The sequence below is a fragment of the Chionomys nivalis genome, chromosome X (genome assembly GCF_950005125.1).
Source record: "Chionomys nivalis chromosome X, mChiNiv1.1, whole genome shotgun sequence".
Taxonomy (NCBI): domain Eukaryota; kingdom Metazoa; phylum Chordata; class Mammalia; order Rodentia; family Cricetidae; genus Chionomys; species Chionomys nivalis.
In genome coordinates this window covers 60,121,409-60,127,869 of record NC_080112.1, presented here as the reverse complement: position 1 = coordinate 60,127,869, position 6,461 = coordinate 60,121,409, and the positions used below count along the sequence as shown (strand labels likewise).

General features: G+C 39.5%; 1 pseudogene; it reads right to left on the bottom strand.

The window, feature by feature from the left end:
• Positions 1-737: 737 nt before the first annotated feature.
• LOC130868413 (jupiter microtubule associated homolog 2-like) lies at positions 738-1,304 on the bottom strand (annotated as a pseudogene).
• Between the last annotated feature and the right edge of the window lie 5,157 nt (positions 1,305-6,461).

Sequence of the window (6,461 nt, the reverse complement as noted above, 5' to 3'; positions counted from 1 at the left end):
GAAGACAGGCTGCTACCTAGACCTGGCCACGGTTTAGGAGCAGGAAGGAGACTACAATTCAGAGGATCAGGGTATCCAAACCTTCCACTCAGGCAAAGACTGGGAATAACTGTTTGATTTTCTGTTGACTGCTACCAAAAAGAGCAGTCACATTCCAACACTATAGGGTGACATACAGAGGGGAACAATAGGAAAAGGAGACACTGGGGCTCAGAGGTAACCTCGGAGGTGGAAACATTTTGGTGATAAGCATTCCCTGAAAGGAAAGGCTATGTAGACCTCACTCTGTCTTTAAGAGTTTTTGTCTATGTGTTTCTCCTCTGTCCCATAGTGAGGGATAGGTAGTTTGGTTTTTTTTCCCCTTCCTTTCTCTTTTCTTTTTTTCCCAGCCAAACCACCATTCTTAGATCCTAACAGCCAGCAGACTGTTGATACAAGGACGAGACAGACCCTAAACAGCCTTCTGCTAACAGGTGCCATCTCTTTTGCCCTTCCCAGAATTCTACTGCTCCACACAGAACAACTACAGAGGAGGCGTAAGAGCGCCCCACTTTATCCCCACAGATGTGTATCTTGGCAGTCTGGAAGGCACAGTCCTTCCTCCAAAGGCATCAAGGCAACCCCACACGCATGACAACCCCTCTCCCACCCCGACTCATTTGGGTTAAAGGAAGCACTAACATTTCAATACCCTATCTCTGAGTTTCTGGTCTGAGTACAGGCAGAGGAGGAGCCTTTCAATTGAAGGAGATGCTGGATTTGCCTCCTTCTGGGTTCAGGACCTTGTTGTGGGACTGAGGCTGTGGTCCCAGTCTGGGCTCATGACTGTCAACTGTAGGTGTAGGCTCTGGTATCTTGGCATCGTCTGCTTCTTTTGAGCTTCCCTTCTCGCTCTGCTCTCCTCTGGGTGAGTTTGTTGTATCTTTCAGGTCCGATTTAGAGTCTTCACCTTCACATAGCAAAACATGATCCTTGGGCTTGTTTGGGTGTGCCAGGGGTGCAGTGCAGTGACTGGGGACTCAAATATGTCACTAGTCTTCCCGCCAGGTGGGTTCAGTCGCTGTCGAGTCTACACAGGAGTTGATGTATCAAAGATACCACTTCCTTTGCCCCCTGGAGGATTTGTACTCTTCGGTATGTTTTAAGGTTCTTCAGTTGGTCCAAAAATATTAGATGCTCTTATTAGGTTTGCTTGAAGGAACACTTTCTTCTGGACTTCCAAAAAGATTGCTCGATTCTACTCCTGGGGGCTTCATGGATCTGGAGCCCCACTCGCCAGCCTGGCCGTCCGCGCCCTGGAACATGTTGGCGGCCGCCCCGCGTTTCTCTGGATCTGTCTCTTTTCCTACTGTGCAGTTGTTACCTCAAACAAATAAGACAGCGTGCTAATTCCTGAGGCCCTGGAGGAAGAAGTGAAGGAAATTCTTACCCTAAGATTCATGCTGGTTAAGGGAGACACAACTGTGTGTTATCTGGAGCTCTTTATATAATAGGATGTATGTTAAATGGTTTTCTCTAACCAGTGAATTTACCTGATTCCTAGTTACCCTTTTTTTTCTGCTAATAGACACACCCATACATTAAATGTCTCACTTCTAGCTTGCATACAGTGAACCATATTTAGTCATGAAGAGCTGCAATAGCATATACTTAAGAGCTTAAGATAAGATGATCACAAGTACAAAATCTTCTTGGGCGCAGAGAGAGTTCAGTGCAGTTTAGGCAAATCAATGATACCATGTCATAAAATAAAACTAAATGTGAACTTTGATATGCTTCTCCTCAAAAATATGACTAGCAAAGAGAAGTAACAAAGGACAAAACAAAAGGAGATAAGGTTATGGCATAGTTTATAAGGAACGTATAATAGTAAAAGTCATGTACTTATGAAAACATCATCATGAAACCCATATTGCATGTTCACTTCAAAATATTACAATAATTAAAATGCAATTTCTTTCAAAGTAACGATTGTGAATATTATATTACAACCCCCCTTGTGGTGCTACTTAGCACAGCATTCTGAGTACATACCGAAGCACAACAGAGGAAGAAAAGGACAACTCATCTTTCTACACTGGCCTGTGCTCCCCTGCGACCCTAGACTGGCAGGCATTTTATACCTGGTGATATTTGTCACATATGTAGACTGTACTTTTTAACCCAAAGGAATGACTGCTGCTTAAAGAGTACAGATGTGAATATAAATAAGAAAACAAAAGTGAAAGCTCAATTTAGGGTGGAAGTATCAGGGAGAAAAACCCCACTGTGGCTATAAAGAACACTATTTGCAGTTTTCAGTGAAAGAATTGCTCTTGAAAGCTATTGGACCCGTGTCCTTGCTAAATGAGATTAGCTAGGTTCCTGCTGTCCTCATCTCAAACACCAAGTGGTGGCAAAGAGTATTCCAACTGCTGTTCTATAATTAACATTACAAACATCCCTGTGATGAGTGAGAAGCAAAAGAAAGATGCTTAGAAGCTTTTTACTCACAGCAATATACTCTTAATGGAGGTATCTGCCTTTGCACTTTTTATGTCCTGCATCTTCATTAAGGATTGTAACGTGAGCACATAGGTCTTGGAAACTCTCCCTCATTCCATGTTTAAATTGCGGCTGAAGCTGGGCGGTGGTGGCGCACGCCTTTAATCCCAGCACTTGGGAGGCAGAGGCAGGCGGATCTCTGAGTTCGAGACCAGCCTGGTCTACAAGTGCTAGTTCCAGGACAGGCTCCAAAACCACAGAGAAACCCTGTCTCGAAAAACCAAAAAATAAATAAATAAATAAGTAAGTAAGTAAGTAAGTAAGTAAATAAATAAATAAATAAATTGTGGCTGAAAATTTTGGCAAATAATTTCAACTTCAGAAGACATAAAAATAAAGTCACAAGGGCTTCATCTGGACATACCCGGAGTGAGTCTTTAAGGATAAAACTAAAACAGAGTCACAATTTTTGCTGTGTTCACTAATTGTTGATCTTATGTACATGTGTTTAGAACTGATCTTGGCTGAGCAACTATATTACTGAGATTTCGTGGATGGAGTATTCATGTCATATCTAAAAGATACTATTTTGATGCAGGCTTCCTTGTCCTCAGGCACTTAAATCTTCCTTCTTTCTTCTCCACACTTTTCCCTTAGCCTTTGCAATAAGGGTTGCATTGTTGATTTACCAAGTTAACAAGAGAAACTCATGGTCACTTATTATTTGCACTTTGAAAACTGTGCTTCTCCATTGTAGCCTCCATCTACTGTGGAAATAAAGATTGTTTGATAAGGGTGAAAGTTATACTTGCCTGTGGGTGCAAGGTTACATATTTAAAATATAGTTAGAAATTATACTGGTTTAGAAAAAATGACACTAGTAGATTATTCTCTGAGGTATATGACTTCTCCAGTCACAAGTATCTGACTAGGTTTATAGGACCAAACTTGAATTCTCTTCTACTATGCAGGCCTTAAAAAGGTGAACTAGCTGTTGCTTATCCACAGTAGTGACATCATTAGGGATATCTTGCTAATCTGGCTATTATTGTGATTATAGGGTATCCTGGTTATTATTATTATTATTAGTAGTAGTAGTAGTAGTAAACAAGCCATGAAGCAGTTTGAATTAGAATGGCCCTCATAGGCTCATATATTTTAATATTTGGTCTCCAGTTCGTGAACTGTTTAGGAAAGATTAAGAGGTATGGTCTTATTGGAGAAAGTCTACCACTGGGAGTAGCTTTTCAGATTTCAAAAGCCCACACCAGGCCCAGTCTCACTCTCTCTCTCTGACTCCTGCTTTCCAGTGGGTATCTGAGCTCTCCTCTCAGCTACTGTTCCAATGCCATGTGTGTATGACACCAGGCTGGCCATGTTGATCATGGACCAAACCTCTGAAACAAAAGCAAGCCCCAAAGTTTCTTTTCTATAAGTTGCCTTGGACATGGTTTCTCTTTAAAGGAATAGAACATTAACTAAGAATAACATATGATAAATTCATCTCATCTAGGAATATGGAATTTCATTTGAGAAAATGCTTCCATGAGGTAAGTCTGTGAGGCAATCTCATCATTGGATTGATATACAGGATCCCACTTCACTGGAGTCCTAACCTGTTTGAAAAATCAAGCTGAAAAAGCCAGGGTAGCAACTCAGTAAGCAACATTCCATGGCTTCTATTTCAGTTCCTGCCTACAGGTTCCTCCTCAGTGAGTTCCTTCTTAGACTTCCCTTCATGAAAAACTATAAACTTTGAGTTGTAAAAAGCCATTTAAGGTTCTCCTCCAGGGTCTATCTGTCCTAGTGAGTACCCCCATGACCGAGTTTCTCATATTGTATTTCCTCAGCCTGAAAGAATTAGCCTAGGTCCCCCAGCTAGTGCCCTGGCCTAGTCTGATAACCTCTTCCAATGCTGATGTCAACATCTATGCTTCTGTCAGGACCTGGACTTTCAGCATTGATCCATATTTTTCTTTGTATCATATCCACTATGGTATCCCATACCCAGACTTTGCTGTCCCATCTCCAAGATCAAGACTGGTGAGTACCACTAACATCCTCCACACATTTTAGTTAACTCAACAGATTCAGTCTGGGTCTCACAACCATTTCACCATCCCAGTTAGAACTTCCTAGCACTCATTGAAAATGAATTCTAGGCTTGAGCCACAATATTTCAAATCTATCTGTGAAACCACAGGACTCTCCCATATCATATCCAACCTTTCCAACCAGATCTATCTACTCCCACACTCGACCTTGGAACAGGAAACATACTCAGTCACTACCATCCACCTGATTTCATTCCACCAAAGACATTTTCAACCTCTAGATCCAACCTATCTCCACTCGATCTGCTTTATATATAACAAACCCAGAACTAACAAATCACTCCATGTGTCCAGATCTCATATTAGGAATAACAACAGTATGAAAGATAAAGCAATTATCTATTCTTTAAAACCTAACAGTCTGGCAGAAATACTTACCAATGAGAATTATCTAGATAAATGACAGGACAAGGAATTTAAAAGAATGTTGTAGGAGGCTGCTTGCTTATTACTAGCTGCTCAACCCCGAAATAACCACACAGAAACTGAATTAATTAAATCACAGCTTGACCTATTAGTTCTAGCTTTTTATTGGCTAGCTCTCACATCTGAATTTAACCCATTTCTATTAATCTGTATATCACTACATGGCTGTGGCTTACTGGCAAAGTTCCCTCTGGTATCTATCTCTAGAGGGTCTATATGAAGGAGACACCATGGAGCCGCCAGAAAATAAAAGATGCAAGTCGCCAGCCAGAACCTTGCCAGTAGGCCATGAGCCTCATGATAAAATATAAAATAACAAAAATGGGTTAACCAAAGGTATAAGAGGTAGCTAGCAATACACTTAAGCCATTGGCTAAGCAACATTTTTAATCAATACAGTTTTTGAGTGATCATTTCGGAAGTCTGGGCAGCTGGGAAACAAACAAGTGGCCTTGCCTAACAAAAGAACAATCACAACCTTCCACAAAGAATTCAAGGACTTTAAAGAGAATGTATGGAAGCAGCTCAATGAAATCAAAAAGAAAGTGCTGAAGAAAACTAAACATCAGAGTGATACCCAAGAAAACACAAACATAAGGCTGGTGGAAAGGATGAAGAATTCTATTATCAAGACTTGAGAATATAATTCAACCAGGGGATAGAAACAATGAAGACGATTCAAGCTGAAATGAAAGTGGAATTGAAAAACCTAGTAGTCCATCTAGAAGACTCAAAGAAAAGCCTTACAAATAAAATGTGTCAAATAGAAGACATGATATCAGGTCTTCAAATAAAACAGAGAATCTAGACCAAATAAGCAAGGAACATAACTTTTTTAAAAAAATTACATGAAAGAAGCAAACAGGAAATGAAATATGCAATGAAAAAAACTATCTTTGAATCATAGGCATAGGTGAGGGTGAAGAAACCCAAAAATGGCATATAATAATCATCAAAAAGATCATAAAAGAAAACTTCCAAACTAAGGAAAAACACACTCATACAAATACAATAAGCACTCAGAACAAAAAACAGACAAGACCAAAAAATAAAATCTCCACATCATATCATAGTTAAAATGTTAAGTATATGTAACAATAGGGTATTGAATGCTTTAAGACAAAAAAAAATAACCACAAGAAATATGTAAAGGGAAACTATCAAAATAAAAAAAATAATGAAAATTTATAAATTGGAAGAGCCTGGATCAATGTAGTTAAATCCCTAAAATACTATGAAAGCAAACCTAAAATAATATACATAACAAAACTATCTAAAATATATGAAAAAGAGAGAGAAATTTACACAACATAACAGACCAAATAAATAATTTATATCCAATGCACTAGACCTAATGAAATTATTGAATCATTAATTCAGGCTGAGGAGAGGAACTAGTATAGCAGAGAGACTGTGGAAAGAAATATGAAGTTAAAT